Raw genomic sequence first — 19,838 nt, forward strand, 5'->3', positions numbered from 1 at the left:
ACTTTGGAATTTCTGACTGGGTCCTTGGCACTCTTGAAACTCTCCAGGCCACAGCTAATAGAGGATATTCATTATAAGCATGGGTTTTTTTAAATATTAGCCCATTAGCTGGTGCCCAGCAACTTCTTACTTCCATATCTTATAAATTCCTTTACAATTCACAGTGCAACATTCCAAATCTGACTTTTAAGAAGTAGAAGTATCTCGTGCTGCTATTTAACACAGTCACCATCCAGCAATCATTTTGTGTTCTACTACATGCGGTGCTTCACGAAAACGTAGAAAAAGGACCTTTTGCATTTGGGGATTACGACTTTGTGGGTGTTGAGCGCTCAGTAAAATGTCATTTATTGCCATGTAGGACATCTGAGCACCTTGGAGGATGGCTCAGACTGTGACAGCTAACACTGGGGTTTTTAATAACGAGCGTGACAGGTGTTTTACTGCGTGAGTGATTGGAGGGAACAGTGCAGAGGAGATGGGTGTCAGTGCCTCTCCAGGGGTTTGGCAGCAAAGCGGGAATGAAACAGCAGTGGGAAGGACAACTAAGATGTTAATTTGAAGGAAAACAGTGAGTTAAATTGACTTTCAAGGGAGAGGAGAATAAAAGCATTCACTTTACAGTAGCAGGCGAAGAGTAAAGAGTGTTATTAGTGAGAGATGTGCTCAAAGGTGGGTAGTCTGGAAGCTGCAGCCAGTGAAGGGCTACTTGAGGACATGTCTGAAGTGGTAGTGGATGCTGATAAGGAGACACAGAGAGGTAATTAGATACCTGTTGATGTTAAATGTATTAAATTCCATATGACATTTAAAAGAAGAATGGCAAAGTGATACAGTAGACTTAGAAATTCAGAAAAATTGAGTTACGCCACTGGAATGCAAACAGCACAGCATGGACACTGAAAACAGACTTCCTGCATAGTTTATTCAAATCTACTTGATTTTCTATTACATTTGTATCTTTTACTTGGTGGTTGGGTTTTTTTCACAGCTGAATTAACAAAGCTTAGATTTTCAAAAGTGATTAATTAATTGGGTGCATTTGTACTTGGCTACCTATCTTGAAACCTCTTCAAAAAGCAGCTTTTCTTGGAAGAAACTCTAATTTTCAGAAATACTAAATAGCAGGTTTCTTTAGGATGCCTCATGCTAGCCAGCATATATGGAGCAATATCTGCAAAGGAGAGAGGAATGCACTAGTGAGTTGGCAAGTTTTTACAGAATTTTTTTAACAGCCCTACAGAAAGTCATCACAGGTAAAATGTGAAGAGGAGTCAAAAGGTGTCCATAAACCAAAAGAGATTGTAAGAAGATTGGACTCCAGGTATGTCACCTGATGGGTTCCTGAATGACAGGGGGAAGCAACTCATCAGAAAAGAGCTGATGCTTTTTTTTTTCCCCTCCTTTTCTTTTTATTCTTTTTCTCCCCAAACAACTGAATTCAGCGTTCAGTAAATTCAGATAACATATACATTTTTTTTTGCATGGGTGGCAGCATAACCATTTTACTGCTGTGCAAGCAGTATGTACTTTCTGGAAAACACCCCCATAAATCTTGCCTTTGCAAACAGAAGAGATCCTATGCTCCAGCAGCTCTGTGGAAAAAGCAGTGTTCTCTCTTATTCCAGTAGAATTGTCTCTGTTTCTACCACTGCATTTTTCTGTAGTCTCTGTTTACCATTTCCAGCCAACATTAGATGTGTTCCCTCATTACTCAGCTCTGTGGTGGTTTCCACAGCTCTAAGATCAATATGACAAACCATTCTTACAGTCACACTTTGCTGAAGCGTTTTTTTTTCCTTTGAGCTGAGGTCAAGAGAAATAAATTTTGTACCTGGATAACCCCATCAAGTCTGTAATATTAAGAATGTTTTTTCAGCACCTGTGGAATGTTTCACGTTCTGGAAAAGGCACACTGTACATTAATTTAAACCTTGTTATATCTTACAGTTTGTCGCCAGTGGCTCAGAAGAACTACAGAGTAAACATGCCTCTCATTAAAGACCGAAAGGGTATAATATCAAGGAAGCAGAGGCCCAGAAGGCAGGGTAAGGGTACAAAACTGGTTTTTAAGCACAGTACATGCTGTATAAACTCAGCACTCTCTATGCAAAGCACTTGGCATGCAAATGTCAAGAAACATTTTATTACACGAGAGCAGAGCAGGGCCACTGAAACCTTGCAGCACATTTAGTACATGTCAGAGCAATTTGAAGGCACTATCCTGGAAGGATGTGATGGAATGAAAGATGATGAAACCCCAAATTCAATATCATTTACCATTTTTTGATCCATCAAATTATTTTAAAAATTGAGCTTAAAAGCCCAGCTGTACATTGTATTAAATTTGGATTTTTGCTGGGAGTAAGGAGATCTCAAGATTTTCACGGGCTCACATGTTCTAAGCAACTGAGGTGTTTGCCACAAAACAGTAACCACAGGATGTTAATTCCGGTTTTCTCTCCTGCTTTATTTGCAGCTGCCATATCAGCTCTGTCATTAAAAGCAAATCTAACTCGTGTGCTGATATGAGGCAAAAGTTCCAGCAGAACATGAAGAAACAGCTTGTTCTTTATGTGACACCCTCGTGAGCCTTGAGAGGTAGGAAAAGACTCTTTTCCTGTGTACTCTTAAAACACAACCCGCCTTACTGCTGACCAGATTTAGGACTTGTCTTCAGGCCCTTTAAAGATGCATTTATTTATCTTGGCATTCAAATAAGAATAGAGGGATGATGGTAGACAATTTTGTGACTGCATACAAAAATATATTACAGGTTAAATATTTGCAGCGGTGTTTTGGAATATTTCTGAGCCATCCTTCTGGAAATATACATTGAATATATTTACTTTGGGCATTGTAGTCCTTTTCACCCCAAAAATCGGATAATAAATTCAGTCCACACACACTCTGTATGGCTGTTTTGCATTTTCAGTTCAGAGATCACTGCTCTGTTCTTCAGCATTGCTTTGACTCTTCTCACTGTAACAGTTGCAATGTCCTCTCTCAAGGCCTTTTCCCAGATCACTGACATCTCTGCCTTGTTGGCCAGCTGAAGCCTGTCATCCTTTTCCTCTCACCCAGAAACATTCATCTGTGATCTTTGTCCAGATTCTCTTGTCTCAGTAGGCACCAGCCCTGAGATCCTTCTTTACTTTGCTGTTCTGAAGGGTGTTGGAGGCACAGTTTTCTTTCCCCCTCCCACTTCCTCTTTCCATTCTTCTACTCCATTTTGTACTGAGATTTTTGTCCCCAGAACTTCCCTTGGCTGCAGCCAGGTCCTTGTTTTCTTCCCTGAGCAGCTGCTGTTCCTGCACAAGGAACTAATCATTCCAGCATCCTGCAGCATGGAAGGACAAGCTGGACGGAAAGTTACTGTTGCAGCTATTTTAGTATTCTCCATACAGCCACACAAGCACATATCCTATTTGATCAGCATTTGGAGATGAAACCTCAGATTGGCAGGATATAGTATAAGTAATTTATTGGAAAGAAAAGCAGATGTTGTTTTTGTTATAACCCAGCAACACTTCTTGTAGCAATGCACACATGAACCCAATCTCTGGGTCAAAATTCTAGCTCAGGTCACCCTATTCCATCTCTCTTCTGTTCTACTTTAATTAATATTTTACCCTAAATCACTGTACAGTATTCTGTTTGGTTTTAAGCAATAGATACCTGATAGAAAGTGGAGGTTGAATTTCAGTTTAAATCAAACTTCAGTTTGATTTGGAAGGTTTTCTTACCTACAGCTTAGAGTTGATATAAAATGTAAACATTTTTAATGTGTTTGTAGAAATATGAATGTATATAGAACACTGCAAAAGCAAAAACTGGTATGAGTGTCCACAGATAGAACATGTTCTTCACATTCATGGTTTTCTACCTTCCTTGCTGTCTTCCTTGTTAATTATGCAGCAGTATGATCATGTTTAAAACACAACTTTAGCTTTTAAGTTGGGGTTTTTTTTGTAGAAAGCAGGAAGAGCAACATTGTCAGAAATACCAGGCTCTGAAACAACTGAAGTATTTTGGGAGAGGCACGGAAAGAATAAGACAGCTGGGCATGAGATGGTGAAGGTGGACTAAACTGGTAAGGAGGTAGAACCCCTCACTGCTTTGGCTTTGCCAATACAGTTTAACATGTACAGCTCTCTGTGCCAGCCCTGTTCTGCCAAGTGCTGTCTGTGAAGGTACGGAGCTGAAATCTGTGTTTCTGTTTTAACGAGGCTGGTCACCCCCCTCGTGGAGACACAAAGTCATGGCAGAGCCGTTGCTTTCCCCACAGCACTTGTTTCATTTACAGTAAGGCTGGTTTTTCCATGCTCTTGCAAACTCTGCATGCCAAGAAAGCTGAATCACAGAGGAACACTTTGCTAGTATGTGCTGTCAGTCGACTTGTCTTGGCTCTCTCATGAGGTGAGAAAAAACAAACAAACAAATATGTGATGTAAGAGTACACTGAACAGAGTTTCCCTTTTCAAAATATCTCAGTGCATGGATGGATTATAAAAGGCCTGGGTGGGACACAATTACAGTTACTTGGAAAATCTAAAGAGTGATAAGAAGGATTTGGCTCTATAGCCACACCAACTACTGAGTGTGGAACTGGCCCTGCTGAAGATGAGAACCATGTGTTTCTTTTTTTACTGGCTTAAGGAGGAAATTTCTCACCCCTTTCCTGCTGTCCCAGTAACATGTATCCTAAACTGGAGGGAGGCAGCACTTGCTGATGATGTGCTGCCAAATCCTCAGCCTTTGCAATGAAAGCCACAGGACACCCCAGTCAGGCACAGTCTAGAAAGGTTTGGAACATCAGTCTTCAGGGCTGTCAAAGCAGCACTGCAGAATTTAGACAGAACATTTAAAAAATGGCAGTCTTTTCATAAGAACTTTATTTTTATTGTAACGTGTAATTCTCCTGTATCTCTATATTCAGAGTGAAATGGTAAAGGCTGCACATTACAGTGCACTTACATCAATGAGATTTATGTCAGCACATAGAGAGAGGAGAATGATGATAGCACAGGGAAAAGGCATATTAAGAAGAATCAGAAAGTGTGTCAGATCAGGCACTGATTGCATTGGAAAATCCACAGAGGCTAAACAAAATAAATAGAGAAAATATGAAGAGGACAAATGTGTAGCAAAATGGAAGTATTTGTTGGGATTTTATTATTTCCTTTCATACCCAAGTTTGTCATCCAAAATTTGATGAATAATGAAGAAGCCCTTATTTCAATGCCCAGCAAAGGGAATTGGTGCTCGAGTCCAATAAAGTAAAGCTCTTTCACATTATTCGTATTAAAGGTCCCTTCCAGCCCAAACCATTCTATGATTCACTCGGAATTACGTCGAGTAGTGCATTCCCCAAAGAGCCATTTTTTCTGTGGAAGTTATGGAAATGGTGAAGTGGCAGAAATGCCAGACAAACCCAGAGTTATTAATCAGATATTCGTTTGTTCCCAAAGGCTTCTCTTTTATTGCTGTTCTTCTTTCTGCTAAAGGTTTCCTGTATTGCTTGCCAGACTCACTCTGTGAAGAGTGACTATTTTGTACAGAAAATCTTAAAGAAACTGGAAAAATATGGCAAAAATCCTGACTTGAAAATTTACCAGGCATGTTTCTTAAGGTTCTGGCTGATGTACACATGTGGGGAGCTGTGTGATGAAGGTGGGCAGAGCAAGGCACCTGTGGGTAAAATTCCTGCACTTGGAAAGTTACCAGGTGAAATCATTTAGGATCTCACTAAATGAAGATGCTACAATTCATTTTTTTTACAAGACACTTTGAACTCTTCAAGAGAAAGACGTTATGACAACCATTGGTTTATTAATCGGTATCATTTTATTATTATGTCATTGTTGATTTATTTACTGCCTCAGTGAAAGTGACACCTGTCATAAATTGTTAGGACACTTGAAGTGAAGCATTAACTTGTGCTCTGAAAAGGCCTGTCCTTCCCAATAGTTACATCCATGAGCCATTTAGGTTATGAATTATGTCCCTGATCCAGGAACTCTGCAGAAATGTTTGTTTTGCTTCAGCAACACTAAAAAAACCCCAACACCTACCTCTCAAGATCTTGAGCTGGGCTCAACTCTTGTAGTTCTAGAAGAAACTGGCAGATGAGGAAGGACATAAGGAAGGCAAGAGAACCCCTTCCAACTCAGAATATTCTGTGACATTAGACTTATACACCTCTGTGTAGTGTGAGCAGGTAACTAACTTACCAAAATGGCAACGATGCCACCTTGTGTTTTGTGTTCTCATCTCAGTTATTCCTCTGATCTGCAAGACCAAGAGAAATCTCTCAGAGGCAGCAGGTTATTCTGCATTTTACACATATCAAGTGTTATCTTGCCTTACAAATGCAAAGGTTTAGCACCCAGCATGTCGAGATCAGGGTATCTGTACTGTCTTGATGTTTTATAAAAAAAAGAATTTTGTCTTGTGCCCTAATTTGCATAGTGAGAGGCAGCCTTGCTTTAATGTTCATTAGAAAAGTCTCAGTTGCTTGCTGGGTTTAGATCTATTTCTTTGCTATTTCCTTTGCATTTTGATCCTTCATATTTGTGCAACAGTAATAGAGGAAAAACATGTGACCATACCTGAATCTCCTGTCTATTTCTTTATACACTCTTCAAAAACAACCACAGAGGAAGGAGGACCTTGGTGCTCCTTCTGACAGGAATAGATGAAAGAAAGTGTTGTGTTTTAGGAGAAGGAGCAGCATCACTGAATATGATCTGGCTGAGATTCCAGAAGAAGTTCTTATTTAACTCCAGGTTGTTTTAATGTAGATGCCTTGATGGTAGGTAGAAGAGAGATGCAAGTTCAAAACACAAAGACTTGACTTGGAAGGATTCAGGATATAAATTGCAATGAAAGTTGTAGGATTTTCCTTTTAGTTCATTTTAGAGCATATCCAACACTCGGAATGTTTTGGCAACACAAAGCACTACACTGTTTGCAAAAGCCATTATATTTGGTCTGTTGTCACAATGGTCAAATTTTCCCATGTTATCTCTCTCTTACACATAAATCAAAAGCTCAGGAAAGAACCTTTTTTTGTTTCAGTTTGTACATGAAAGTACTGTGCAGATGCCAGCAGAGGTTTTCAGTGAGTGGTTTCAGATGAGTAGCTTCCCTCTGTGCACAGTCCTTCACCTCTTAATCACAGGTCAGGTAATTTCTTGAGACATTCCTCTAACAATACCTACAGTATAACAAGCATCTACTCAGCACAGATATACTGATTTCCATGTCTAAATAGCACTGTCTCTATCTGCTCTTCATTTTAGATCTCCTTTATGAAAAGTAGCCCAAGCCCAGGGTAGTTTTAAGCTTTAAGACAAATCTTTTTTTTTTTTTTTTTTGCATTCTTTCTATTTTAATTCAGATATTTTATTTTTGCATTGAGTTTATCCTGTAGTTACTGTATGCTTATGGATTAATTCTTGCCCTATTAAAATCAGTACTGAAAAGCCAAGCATCCTTAGACACATTTCTCAGGTTTCCAGCTGAAGATACGTTTTCCCCTCATTACCTCAGCATATGTTTGCCATTACTGTGCAGGGTAAGACAGTAGAATGACACCCCTGAGCTCACAGACAGTGATAAATATGTGATGATTGTGAACCTGTCTGGGCTCAGCCATGTATTTCCTGGTGGGTCACAATTGCTGGGTGATGGAATTGGTGACCCAGTGACCTTCTAAGCTGATGATCTTACTGAGCTGCTTCCCTGCCTGTCAAAGCTTCCAGAGGACCCACTGGGGAGAAATGCTGTTGATCCTTCAGCCAGAATAAGGGGAAACAATGCCAGCTTAGGGTCCAGGTGGGTACAGTGACCACTGATGTGTAATATGTTATTGATTAATGGCCTTATTTTGTCTCCTCTCAATATCAAGAGGTAATTGTTTTTAATTAAAAAAGACCCAGATTTCTTTGACTTACAGACATAAGAAAAAAGTAAGCTCTTAAAGTTCTGTTGTGCTCCTGTTTTTCTCATTCTATCTGTGGCAGTGATAAGTTAGCATTTGTACAAGTAATAAAGCCATATTTTCCTCTCTCTATGCTTTTCTTGTCCTCCATCTCAAAATCCAGTGAAAAACTTCTCCAAAAGCTCCGGAGGGCTGACCTAGTGCCCAGAGAAATAAGTGGCAGTGCTTCTGCCAGAGGAGCAGGATGAAGTCTTGTTCTGACCTCAGAGACCTCAAGTGCACCGTTCACTGTATTCTTCCGTTTCTTTTAGCTTCCTGGCAGCCCTCTGTGGGTTTTGAGAGACTCCAGTTCTTTTGGGATCATATCACCATGATCTGAGTCAAGTTTCATTGTCAGTGCTGTTGTGTTACCCTGTGGCAAACAAAAAGAAAACTTAGCAGCTCAGGAGCTCCTGGTGGAACTGTGGTTACACAGCATGGGACCTTCATCTTGGTCCTTTCTCCCTCTGTGGAACTGCAGAGAGGAGGTTGTGAAATTTCCTTACATCCAAGAAACAGGAACAAAGGGGTTTGTCCTCAGCTGGAGTGCATGAGCCATGAAGCCAAAATCCAAACTTTATACCAGCCAAACATGTGACCTAATGTGTCTGCCTTCATGTAAGATGAGATGATTGTGCTAAATGTAATTAGCTAATGTCTGAGCAGCTCTTTGAGCTCCCAAAGCAGGATGCCAGTGTGAATGTTAGGAGTCTCTAATGTTTTCATGGGATTATGAAATATCTTATGTATGCTTTTGTTTTATGATGGCTCTTGTCTCTCCTATTGCCACCAAGTAACAACGGGTTTCTCCTCTAAGAAGAAAATAGATTGTCTTTTTTTTTTTTCCAGCATCAGCCTAATGAAAAAAATTCTGCTTCTTTTATTCTGAGGTGGCAAAGAGCCCCTCTGGAGAAAAATAGCAGCTTTCCTTTTCCTGCTTCCTGACAAACAGTTTCCTCAGGCAAGATCCTCAGCCCTGCTCAAGTCTTTGTCTGCCAACTTAAAGGGCTAAAACAAAACAAAGAAGTGTTAGGTCCATACTGAGGTAAAAGAGGACTTGAGGTTTTTAAACTTCTGAGTTTTCTCTTCTGCAGATATCTTGGATTCTCCCAAATACTTCCACAAACAATCTCACAGCCTCAGACTTGCTGCTTCAATAGACCCTTGCAGGGTAGGTTCAGAGTAACACATGGAGATGAGTGCACCAATAGTCCAGGCAACTTGCTGAAGGTCTCCAGCTTCTTGGAGCAGTGTTCTCTCTGCTCATCCTCCCATTCTGTTCTGGTCCTCTAAATGTCAGCTAATGGACCAGTCATTCACAAATCTATTAGCCAAAACAAGCCACACAAGCTTGGGTTGGTCACTTGCTTGATGCTCTGGAGTGGATGTCTGGGGGATTCAGACACTGAACTCAGAGGCTCCTGATCCTGTTTCCTGCTGCCTGATGTGTTCCCAGTGCCATCCAAGCCCCACACGCCTCAGGTGAAGCTGAGATAAGAACATTTTGCTGGGTGTCACTGGTAGCAGGGCAGAAATTTATGGTTGCATGAGAATTGCTTGGATATTAGGCTGGAAATTGTTACAGGAAGACTTGCCAATTAGAAGAGTAAGTAATGCCTCTTTCACCATTCACCCTTCCCTTCCGCTTCACAGTGGTTCTGGAATTGTCATCTCCACTCTCTTCTTGTAGGAAAACTTTCACCATGGTGGAAAAGAAGCCAATCATCCTATTATATCAACAACAATAGTCCCACTCTGTTTTATATTTTACGTAAAAAGCAGCATCTTATAAATAGGGATTATAAAATAAACATCTCTGTCTTTCTTGGAAATAGGCTGTTTTATTGTAAAGAAATGTCACACTCATTGTAGGGGTATTCAGAAACTGAGATACACATTCCCAATTGGAATTTCAGCTTTACATATCACCCTTTTATTTTTCTGTCCTGTAAATTAAGACCACACCAGCATGATAAAGAAATGAAATTATATTTAGCCTTGCACACTAATAACAGCAATTCTTTCTGCTAAGTTTTGATAAATACCACTGTTGTAGTATTGCAGAATATAAAAAAACAGTCTAACAAACCCCAGGATATTTGGGATAAGCTCCAGCTTCTATCAAGGTCAGTGGAAAGATTGTTATTGACCCTGCTGAGTGTCAATGACTGTAAAATCAGAATAGGTTGTTATTACAAGTGCCATGGCTGATCTTGTGACCAGCAAAATAAGAGTACAATTCCCAGTAGGAAAACTGACCAACCACTAAAAGAAAGTGGTCAAAGAGAGAAAAAGATGTGACCAAACATAGCTGGGAAGAATTCTCAGATGCCTCAACCTTAATTTCCCTAATTTTGGATCATAAACAGCTGATCACAAGAAGCTGAGAGGACATACCAGGGCCTGAAGCACCCTGAAATCACCCTTTTTAATCATCTGTCACTGGCCAACATCAAAAAAGGGATGTAGATGCATTTTGGTCTACCTGATATTTGCATTTCGTGACAAAATTGGAGAGGGAGGGAAACGCTGAGATGGCTGGGTGACAGTCCAGCAAACCAGTGTCACTGTAGCGTGTTTGAAGTTGTATTTCTCTGTTCATCAGGGTAACAGGAAGCAGAAAGGATGTTCATTCAGGAGCCCTCTCAACAGTGAGAGCAAGGAATGCTCTTTTATGCCATGCCAGGAGGGCAGGGACACAGCAGCATTCAGCTCATTGAACCAGCCTCTGAGTTCCATGTTCTGAGGGACCACCACAGCCCACTGGGACTCTCTTTGGTGGTAAGTGGCCATTTTCATACTGAAGTGGGTTAAAAGTCAGATCCTAGATTATTCTGCAGCCAAGAAGGGAATTAAAGGGTGTACTCTGAAATAAAAGCTGTATTCCACTGGAAGCACAGCAAACTCAAAACTAACTGCTTCCCATCAGAACATGCCTTCCAGAGGAGCTGGCATGCTCCAGCTACACAGATCTCCTGCAGGCTTTGGACTGATGGCTGCATCAGCCCCACACAATAGAATCCTTTTCAGTGGTGTCACTCCTGATTAACAATGTCAGTTCTCAAGATTCTGATTTTCTGTTGTTGAACTAGACTTCTGCAGTGCACTTCACAGGGGCAAGATTAGACCCTGAAGTAGGGGAAGGCTGAAAAAAAAGCCTTTTCTCTTTGTTGACATATCTTTCCCTTCTTTTACCTGGCAAATGGCTGTTTCTTTTCCATGTGATTTATATGGTTTTTTATTAGGATGGCTGTATTTTAGTACACTACATTGTAAATTACACCCAAGTATATATGATGGATTTAGTCATTGTGCTATAAATTGTGGTGGATTTTTAAAAGAACACCTCATGGTTGACACAACTACAACATCTGATTTATTTCTAGTGCCAGATTACTGTAACAGTCATCAAAACATTGTCTTGCACGGAGAGTTCATTAGAACCTTTCTCAGAATATTCTAGCAAATGTTTGCCTTTCAAAGGCTGCTGTTTTCTACCTGTGGTTCTTCAAACCATGTTTACAAGGTAGGGCAGGTTGCAGATAAAGGAAATTATGTGTATTTTGTAATGAAAACTTTGCATAAGAAGTGTGGAGGAAAGGTTGCAATGTCCAACTGTTCCCATTTGTTGTAGGAAAAGATGAAAAACTGTGTCCCATATAATCTGAGTGGCTGAGATGAAAAATGACAAAAAAGCAAGCTTTTGCTCCTGTAAAAAAAAAATAGACTTGATTACTGCAGGCTTATAAAAAGAATCCAGGACATGAGCAGGGAACTTTTTTAAAAGCCCTCTCCAAATTCCACAACAGATTTTCTCATGCACAAAGTGTAAAAAGAAAACACTGGAATTATTAAACAACACAAAGTAGAATATTTGCATATTTATCAGTCTGACATGCTGGTGTCTGTTCTGCAGCTTGTCCTGGTGTCACAGGACAAAAGTGGACACTGAGTATATACATTTGAACAGTTTTTTTAGGACTGTGATAAATGTAATGTATCAGTTAGGAAAAACAATTCTGTCCTGTTATGTTTACGAGCAGGTTATTTCCTGCTGGGTTTCTATCCCAGAAACAGAGTCTCAGTTCCTTTGTTCTCACTAAATGATCTCCTGAAGTAACAGTAACCTGAGTCCCGGGCCATGTCACCAGTGCACTCTAAGCCACTGCAACTGCATTGAAAAAAAGCTGGATTTTGGATCAGTCAGATCCAAATTTGATGACTGTTCTAATTACTGTATTTGGGAATCCTTAATGAAAGAAGAGTACATGTGTATATGTGTGAGAGAAGGAAAGATGGTCCCTTTGGGATGGTACACAATGGGAAAGTGCTAAGAGTATTAAATATTCATAGAACAATTAGTATTCAGCTTATCCCACAAGTTCAGATCTGAGTCCAGATCCAGATCTTCCCTAATGGGTGCATTTAACCTTTTGGTTCGAGCCTTATCCTGCCAGTAAGTAACAAAACTGACCTCATCCAGCCCCAGAACATGCACAACCATGGCTGTGTTTTCCTGTTATTTGTATTGTGGGAAACTGGAGCTGATCCAGAGAAGTCCATGAAGAGATTCCAGACTGACTGTGGAGTGAGAACTAATTGAATTCATTGTCTGCACCAAATACCTTTATTAATAAAATATGAAATAATCTTAAATAATCCCAAAATGTTTTCATAAGCACTTGAATTTATGAAAAATATTCAAACCAGCAATTTTCAGTTATTTGCTAGTACAGATTAGTTTGTAATTTCTTTGATAATACAAATACTCAGGTTGGCAAAATTGTTCAAATTCTTAAACTAACAAATTTGTTACAAATGTTTTCAGGAATTCTTAGAAAATAAATGTTCATTAGTATTTCCAAAAGGCTGAATTTACAGCACTGCATTGCACAGCCATGTCTGAAATGAATTCTCATAGCAAGAAATCTGAAAAATGAGATGTCCACTTTAAAAGAAAGATATAAACAAGAAGGGACCTGCTATTAAATCCCCTGGTAGTAACTCTCCACTTGGATTCTAAAGGAAATTTAACTGAGCTGAGCTCTATTTTCAGAGTGTTAAACTGAGGTAAGATAAATCCTGCTATTTCAGTGCTACCAAGGACTGCTACAACAGCCTGTCTTGCCAGTCACCAGGAGGAAAACTTCCAAGAACATGAACTCATTTGCAGGGAAATGGAACACTGAGATAAAACAAGGGCTCCTCACAGCCCAGCACAGATCACCCACGGCACTGAGCAGATGCCCATTGCTGTCTGAGCTGCTGTAACAGATCCTTTGAGGTTGATATATGACTAAATCAGACAGGTCAGAAGCCAGGAGACAGAGTGGAAAAGGACAGACCATGGAAAACACACAAGGATATCTTCCCACATGTTTGAACACTAGCAGGCTTGCACAATCGACTTGTTTATTGGCTTCACATTAGGGTAGTACTTTAGAAGGTTATCAGTGAATGAAAATCTCAAGACTGTGAAAGAAACTTTCATTTTTATCTGAACATTGCCCCGTTCACGTATTTATTTCCCATGAATAATTTACCAAAGTTAACAGCTCATCACGGATCTTTGATGTTTCCAAAGCCACAGCCCACAGCTGTAGTCTCCAATGAAAAATGGGAGTATACAGCTGCAAGGGTAAAATTGCAAAGTTATGTCTAAGCTAAGGAAGGCATTTCTCTCACAATACCTATTACAGCAGGAGTGTACACTGATCCCAGTGGGAGACTAATGCATCAGCCCCACAGACACTGCTGACTCACAAATGCTCACAGAAATACAACAGCAAAAACAGTCCTGATCCAGAATTCTTAAGGAAGGGAACGTGCATCCTTTCAGTCATTACACTTTCTACTATTTGATATGCCACATATTAAACTCTGTCCACTTCAAAAGCAGGAACAATGAGCCATGCCCCTGCTGTGCCCTAACTAGTTCTATTCTAGAAGAAATGACAGTGATAGGAACAGATTTAGGGAAGGGTCTAAATTAATTCTTGAAGTTTGATGTAATGCAAATATATTCAAGTTGGCAAAAAGAAAAAAAAAAGCCAACATGAATTTAGCCTTTGATTCCTGAATGTTCTCATTTATTTATGGCAGAGAGTTAAAGGGCAGATATTGACCCTTATCTGTTTCTCATGGGAAAGAAATAGTTTTGGTACAAGTAATCTCTGTCTTCTTTATAAGTCCACCCACTACTGCGCCTTTCATAAGAAATCAACATCCAAATTATTCTTGTAACTTCTTGACTACAGTTTTCAGTTAAATAATACAGCAGCTCCCTGTCTTGGGAAAAGTATAACTGTCAGGATATTGAAGACAGTAAACTGAACCTATCTGATTCAATCTCCTAAATGAATAACATCTTTGCTGGGCTATCACTGATTCAACTGGAATTTAAGGGCCATCAAGTAAGCTTAGTTTCTGTCTCCTGTATAAAGGGATTTTAGTTTGTCATTATCCAGCACTGCCTGAATGGAATTTATGAACAGTCTGTGATACTGTCAATAGACAAACTTACTCCAGAGCTAGGAACAACTGTCTTTGTGACAGCTTATTGCAACTGTTTCTTTTGCATAATGTTGACAAATAGTTTGATCCAAATATTCATTTTGAATCCCTAAATGATAGGTAGAGTAAGCAGACCCAGGCAGCCTCCCAAATCTCTCCCTTCTCGTTTCTTTTGATGCTAAAGTAAGTTTAATGCTAAACTAAAGTAAGTTTAGTTTACACATGCATGTACCAATTGCTTCTATCTACAAGCTCCACTATATAAACAACATAATCACCTGAACAGCAGCTGAAATACCAAAATATCTAAAATCAAAAGCATAATGGCTATTTCCCAAAACCTGCCAGTAAACCTCCATGGTATAGCTGTGTTGGGATCAACACAATGAATTAGGATAGATTTCTTTTTGCACTTCTTGAGCCTGTAACAGTCCTGCATTCCTTAGTAGTGCTTAGTCCTTTGCTGTACCTGTTCTGGTCATTAACATAATCTCCATTTCTATCCAAATTTTATGTTGGTTAGTAGTAGTATTTTCACTGCCACCCCACTGAGGCTACTTCTTTATTCCTTATTGTGAGTTACTTTATTCCTTATTCTGAGGCCAGGGCAGAATGTTACACTCTCATAAACATTCTGTATTTGTAATAAGAAGTTTCCTAGGAGCCAAACAAATAAGATTGAACAGGATTATCTGAACATCAATAACAACCAGGGCAGCTCTTCTCTTATATCTCACCCCATTCAGGATTCTCTGTAGCTTCTATTCAACTCTAACTGCAATAGAGGATCAAAAATGTGGCTTCTCTCTCAGAAATAAGCACCAGGTACAGAGTTCTGTTCCAAAACTCAAAAACCCCAATCCGTGGAAGTATTTGGATTTAAGGTGTCAAAAAAAAAGGGGAGGATAGAATGTTTTCTGCAGCTGAAGTTCAAGCACAAGTGAAAAAGACAGTTCACCTCAGTTCACTATAAATAGAGACTTCTAAGCAAAGACCTATCTGTGGAAAGCAAATTTGGACACCAAAATGTACAAAATGTACAGAATAAAGGACTGATTTAGCAGTAGACCTGCAAAGAGTAAAAGCTAGAGACAGTGGTTCATTTGGCACTGCTGCCTGGGAATAGACAGGGAGTCATTTCCCTCCAGTAGCTGCTTGGGTGACACAGATTTCTTCATAACTTCATAGCACCAAGAACCAATAATGCAGGTCTGTCTTTGTTCCTTCATAGTCACAGTCTCCAACTCTGTGTCACTGAATGGCCTGACAATCATGAGGATGAACAGCCAGCAGAGGAGGGATGTTCCTGCACACTTGTTAAGACCAGAATGACCAGGTAAAAAATTGTCTTTGAAAAGAGAAGGGTGGATTAGTTTTCCCTGTAAAAGAATACTTCTGTAGAAGCACTTATGTAAACAAGCTGAAATACTACTTTTTGGAATATGGGAGGCCTCCTCTTGTGATCCCCCTTTTGAGGAAAGGGAAGACTCAGAACACTGAACTATGTAACAGCAGTAGCAGTGCTGCTGTGTATACATAGTTTAATACCCATGGGCTTCCTTGTTCCATTTGCAAAACAGAGATGGATTTTACTATCATGACATAGTGTGATGAAGTTTATGAAGAATTTTAAATTACTGTGCAATGGATGCAGTATGAAAATATTAGACATTGAATTACTTCATTTCCAGTTCATAGTTTTCTCTTCCCTTGGTATTACAAGGTAGTGAGATTTGCTGTTCTCTCAGGAAGGATAAAGCATGGCTAAATCCTGGAAGATGCTTGAGAGGATTTTTCTTCTTTGGTTAAGTAGAACTCAGTTTGGAGCTTGACATGGCCATTGACTGTTACTGTGACCTCCTTCCCTCAAAGTGGTGTTTAATTCTGAGTGGAGAAAAGTTCCTGTGAATACCTTGTCTGCTGTATTCAGAAAGGTTTGAGTCCATGATCTAGCTAGAGAACAAACTGTTCTTGGGAAAAGCATGAAAGTGTTGCTCACAGGTCTCCTTTGCTATTTCTATAATCCTTTTTTCTGCTTAATAATCCAGAAGGGTTGGAAACAGAAGAGATAATAGTCTGTCGTGTGGCCATACTGAGAAATCATAGGTAATTTTTACAAAGACATTGTTTGCACTCCTGACAAGTTAGTATTCCTCCATTGGGCACACTGCACTCACTCAAAAATTTTCAGTTACTCTTTCTTATTTTTTTTCCCTAAGAGTAATTGGGAAAGACCAGCGTGCTCATTTTTGCCATAGAGAGAACATCATCTGAAATTAGGTTTGTTGAGTGCCACCAGCTCTGCTGTGTAGTGATTGACTGTGCTAGTCAAACACAGCCCTATGTAAGGCCAGTTTGGGGACACATTGCCACATGAACTGGGGTCTGGAAATGCTTCCCTCACCCTGCACTGAGCTGGGAAAGCTGAGCCCATCTGACCAGTCTCTCAGGCCAGTACAAGGTCCCATTAGCTCCTTCTGGCACAACTCTACCCATGAGAAGAGTTTATAGTGCTCAGGATTTGCAGAGACTCTGCTCTTAGTGCTGTGGAGAGCCAGTGAGGAAACTCCTCGTATCATGTTGTGTAGACGTACATGTTAATCCCAAACAACCTCTGAGCATTAAACTACCATTTTTGATCTTTATGTGGACTTTGATTCGTGTGCAGACACTGGAACTTCTTCCCAGAACGCTGTGGGCCTTTGAGGAGAGTCCTACCAGCAATACAGCAAAGTGTGATGGAGAGACCACGTTCTGCCTTGCGAGGAATCCTGCTGTCAAGCCATAGCACTCTCTGAAATCAGGGGAAGAAGGCCTTTAAAAAAATGTGTATCTTGAAACTGTCACGTCTCCAGCCCATCTGCTTTGCCCATCGTGGCAGTAATTTATCCGGCATTTTGCCTTACTCATATTCCTTGGAAAATCACTTCTCCGTGCAGAGTGATCAGTTTCTTTTTCAGGGCTCAGCTTGAAGTGCAAGGCTGTAAGCAGGAATATTGGTACTCTGACTCATTCTCTTGGAGGGCTATTTTTATGATTGTTCATGGAACTACATCTTAAAACTCTCAGTTCGTGCTCTTAAATGATTTTCACAGCTTTCTGCTGAGTCGTCTCAGCACAATGGTTTTCCCCTCTGAAGTTAGAGACTTTCTGAGGTTCTCGGGAATGTAACTACTCTCCATCCCTGCAGCTTGTAAAACCAAACTATTGGCTGAGTACCTCCTTCTTTTTCTTCACCTCAGTAAGTGGCTCCAAGTCAGTGCTATTTAAAATTTAATCAGTCTTGTCCTAACAGGATATACTTCTTGAATTTTAGTGGTTTATGTAAAAGATAGGTTAAATTCAGCTACACTAACTGCCTCGTGACAGAACCTTTATCTCCAGAACCTCTTAATGAGCTCTCATTAGCACAAATTGCCCCTCAATCTCTCACCACTTCCTATCTCCTGCTTTCTTTGCAATCCATTAGCATCCGTTAGCAGCCTCATTTGAACAATTAAACTTTATTGTTTCCAGAAACACACAAGGACCCCCAGGTTCTTCTATTAGGTCTGTGTCTCAGGGACCTGGGAAGGGAGTCACACGGTCCAACTTAACAGAGGCCAAATTCTACCTACCGTTCATTATCCTCAGGGAAAAATTTACTGCAGGTTGTTGATGTGACTGGTAACTCTGGATCACCCTATAAAGGCATTTAAACTAAATGTCTGATGTTAGAGTGCAAGAATCTCCATCCTTTCCTCACACTCGAGGTTCAAGTCTCCCTGGCTAATCTCTGCACAGAACTGTGCCTTCTCTGCGGTATTGATTTGCCACGGGTTTTTCTTGTGCTTGTTTATGTTCACCACTAATGGCTCAAACTTCCCTAAGTGAGCTGGATGTTCTCATTGGTTCTTATTTGCCTGTGAGTGTTTCAACTACCAGCAGGCAAACTCAAACTCTAAGCCATGACAATGGTCCCCTGAAACTGTGCTCGTGGATTAAAGGCTTGGGTGGCCCTGGAAGATGATCCCTTCCAAAGGGATGGAGTCCATGGACTCTTAACAGTAATTGTATGGTGTGATGTGAACTGTATTTTCTGAGCTTGTCTGCTGACTGTGTTTAAAGCCCCTTGAGAAGAAACAGATCAGAGGTTTTACAGCTGTACAGAGTTTGTGCCTGAACACTAATGGCTACATTGGCAAGCAGAAGGAACTTGGTATTTCTTACTCTTTCCTAAAGATACACCATCTTTTCTTTTGACATTTTGATAGATCAGCAGATTCTCATTCCATGTTATATTCCGGGCATGCAGCTGAGTGATGATTAATGTGTATGAAAGCGAAAATACTGCACCTTTATTTCTTATGTCTTCACTGTGTTACATTATATCTTGTTGGATGACATTTGGAACTGGGAAACGTGGCTCCATTCGAGTCAATGGCAAAGCTTCCAGTGACAGAAGTGTCTCATTCATAAAGCTGTAAGCACATCTTACTATTTTTTTGTAACTTTAATTAATTAAATGTTCTCAAGAGGAGTCAGACAGAGCAAAATCTCAGCTTCAGCCTTCATCTGATCAGAAGTCTCCATTTTGCTGAAGCTCCACGCAGGTATGAAGTCTTTTTTCTAATATATCACATGGCAGAAACAGAGCCTGTTCCTTTCTAAGTGCCATAGTTTTTCTCACCAACTTGAAAACCATGACGGAAGCAGATCTTTTTTTTTTTACTTGTTTTGTGGTTGTTAGGGAATTTTTTCCCCAAATATTAGTGTTTGGAAATAATATTAATTTCTTTGCTCCTTCTTGTGCATCCCCCAAAGTGGATTTCACCTTACAGGTGTTACGTTCAGTAAGGACTGAATCACTTGCTAGAAATTGGCCTTTCGGTTCGTTATTTTTTGCTAATCTTCAAAGCTTTTCCTAAGTTTAACAAGTCGCTGGAGTTATAGGAGATGGCGAATTCATCTCAGACCCGAGGAAATGCCTTTTCAGGCTTTACCCCACTTGCTGACGCAGCTCAGACATCAGAAACGCGAGTTTAAGAACGCGGCGGAGTTCTTAAACTCCGGGGCGAGGGGAGGGGGAGAGACTTCTTAAAGTCTTCACAGGGGTCATGCAAACTGGCATAAAGTCTTTTAACAGCAAAAAGTTCCAAAAACTCCGGAACAACCGCAGGCTTTGCGCTCCTCCGGCCGCCGGGGAGCTCCCGGGGCGGGGCAGGGACAGCCCGGGGCTCCCCCGACCCGCCGCAGCCGGGACGCGGCGCTGGGAACTCTCGACGGCTGTTGCTCGGAGTTGGTGTTTTTGCGATCCCCGCCGTGAACTTCGCTCACGAGTTGAAAGCTCCCGCGGCCCCCG

The 19,838-nt window shown here is 40.5% G+C and overlaps 1 long non-coding RNA gene across 1 annotated transcript; it reads left to right on the forward strand.

The window, feature by feature from the left end:
- The first annotated feature begins 656 nt into the window (after nt 1-656).
- Nucleotides 657-19,830, forward strand: LOC116795700. The gene is made up of 7 exons (XR_004360135.1): nt 657-760; nt 1,236-1,324; nt 1,951-2,048; nt 2,480-2,601; nt 10,590-10,765; nt 15,729-15,833; nt 17,166-19,830. It is a non-coding gene; the product is annotated as an uncharacterized LOC116795700 (long non-coding RNA).
- Nucleotides 19,831-19,838: the final 8 nt, after the last annotated feature.

The sequence above is a fragment of the Chiroxiphia lanceolata genome, chromosome 18, assembly GCF_009829145.1.
Source record: "Chiroxiphia lanceolata isolate bChiLan1 chromosome 18, bChiLan1.pri, whole genome shotgun sequence".
NCBI lineage: Eukaryota > Metazoa > Chordata > Aves > Passeriformes > Pipridae > Chiroxiphia > Chiroxiphia lanceolata.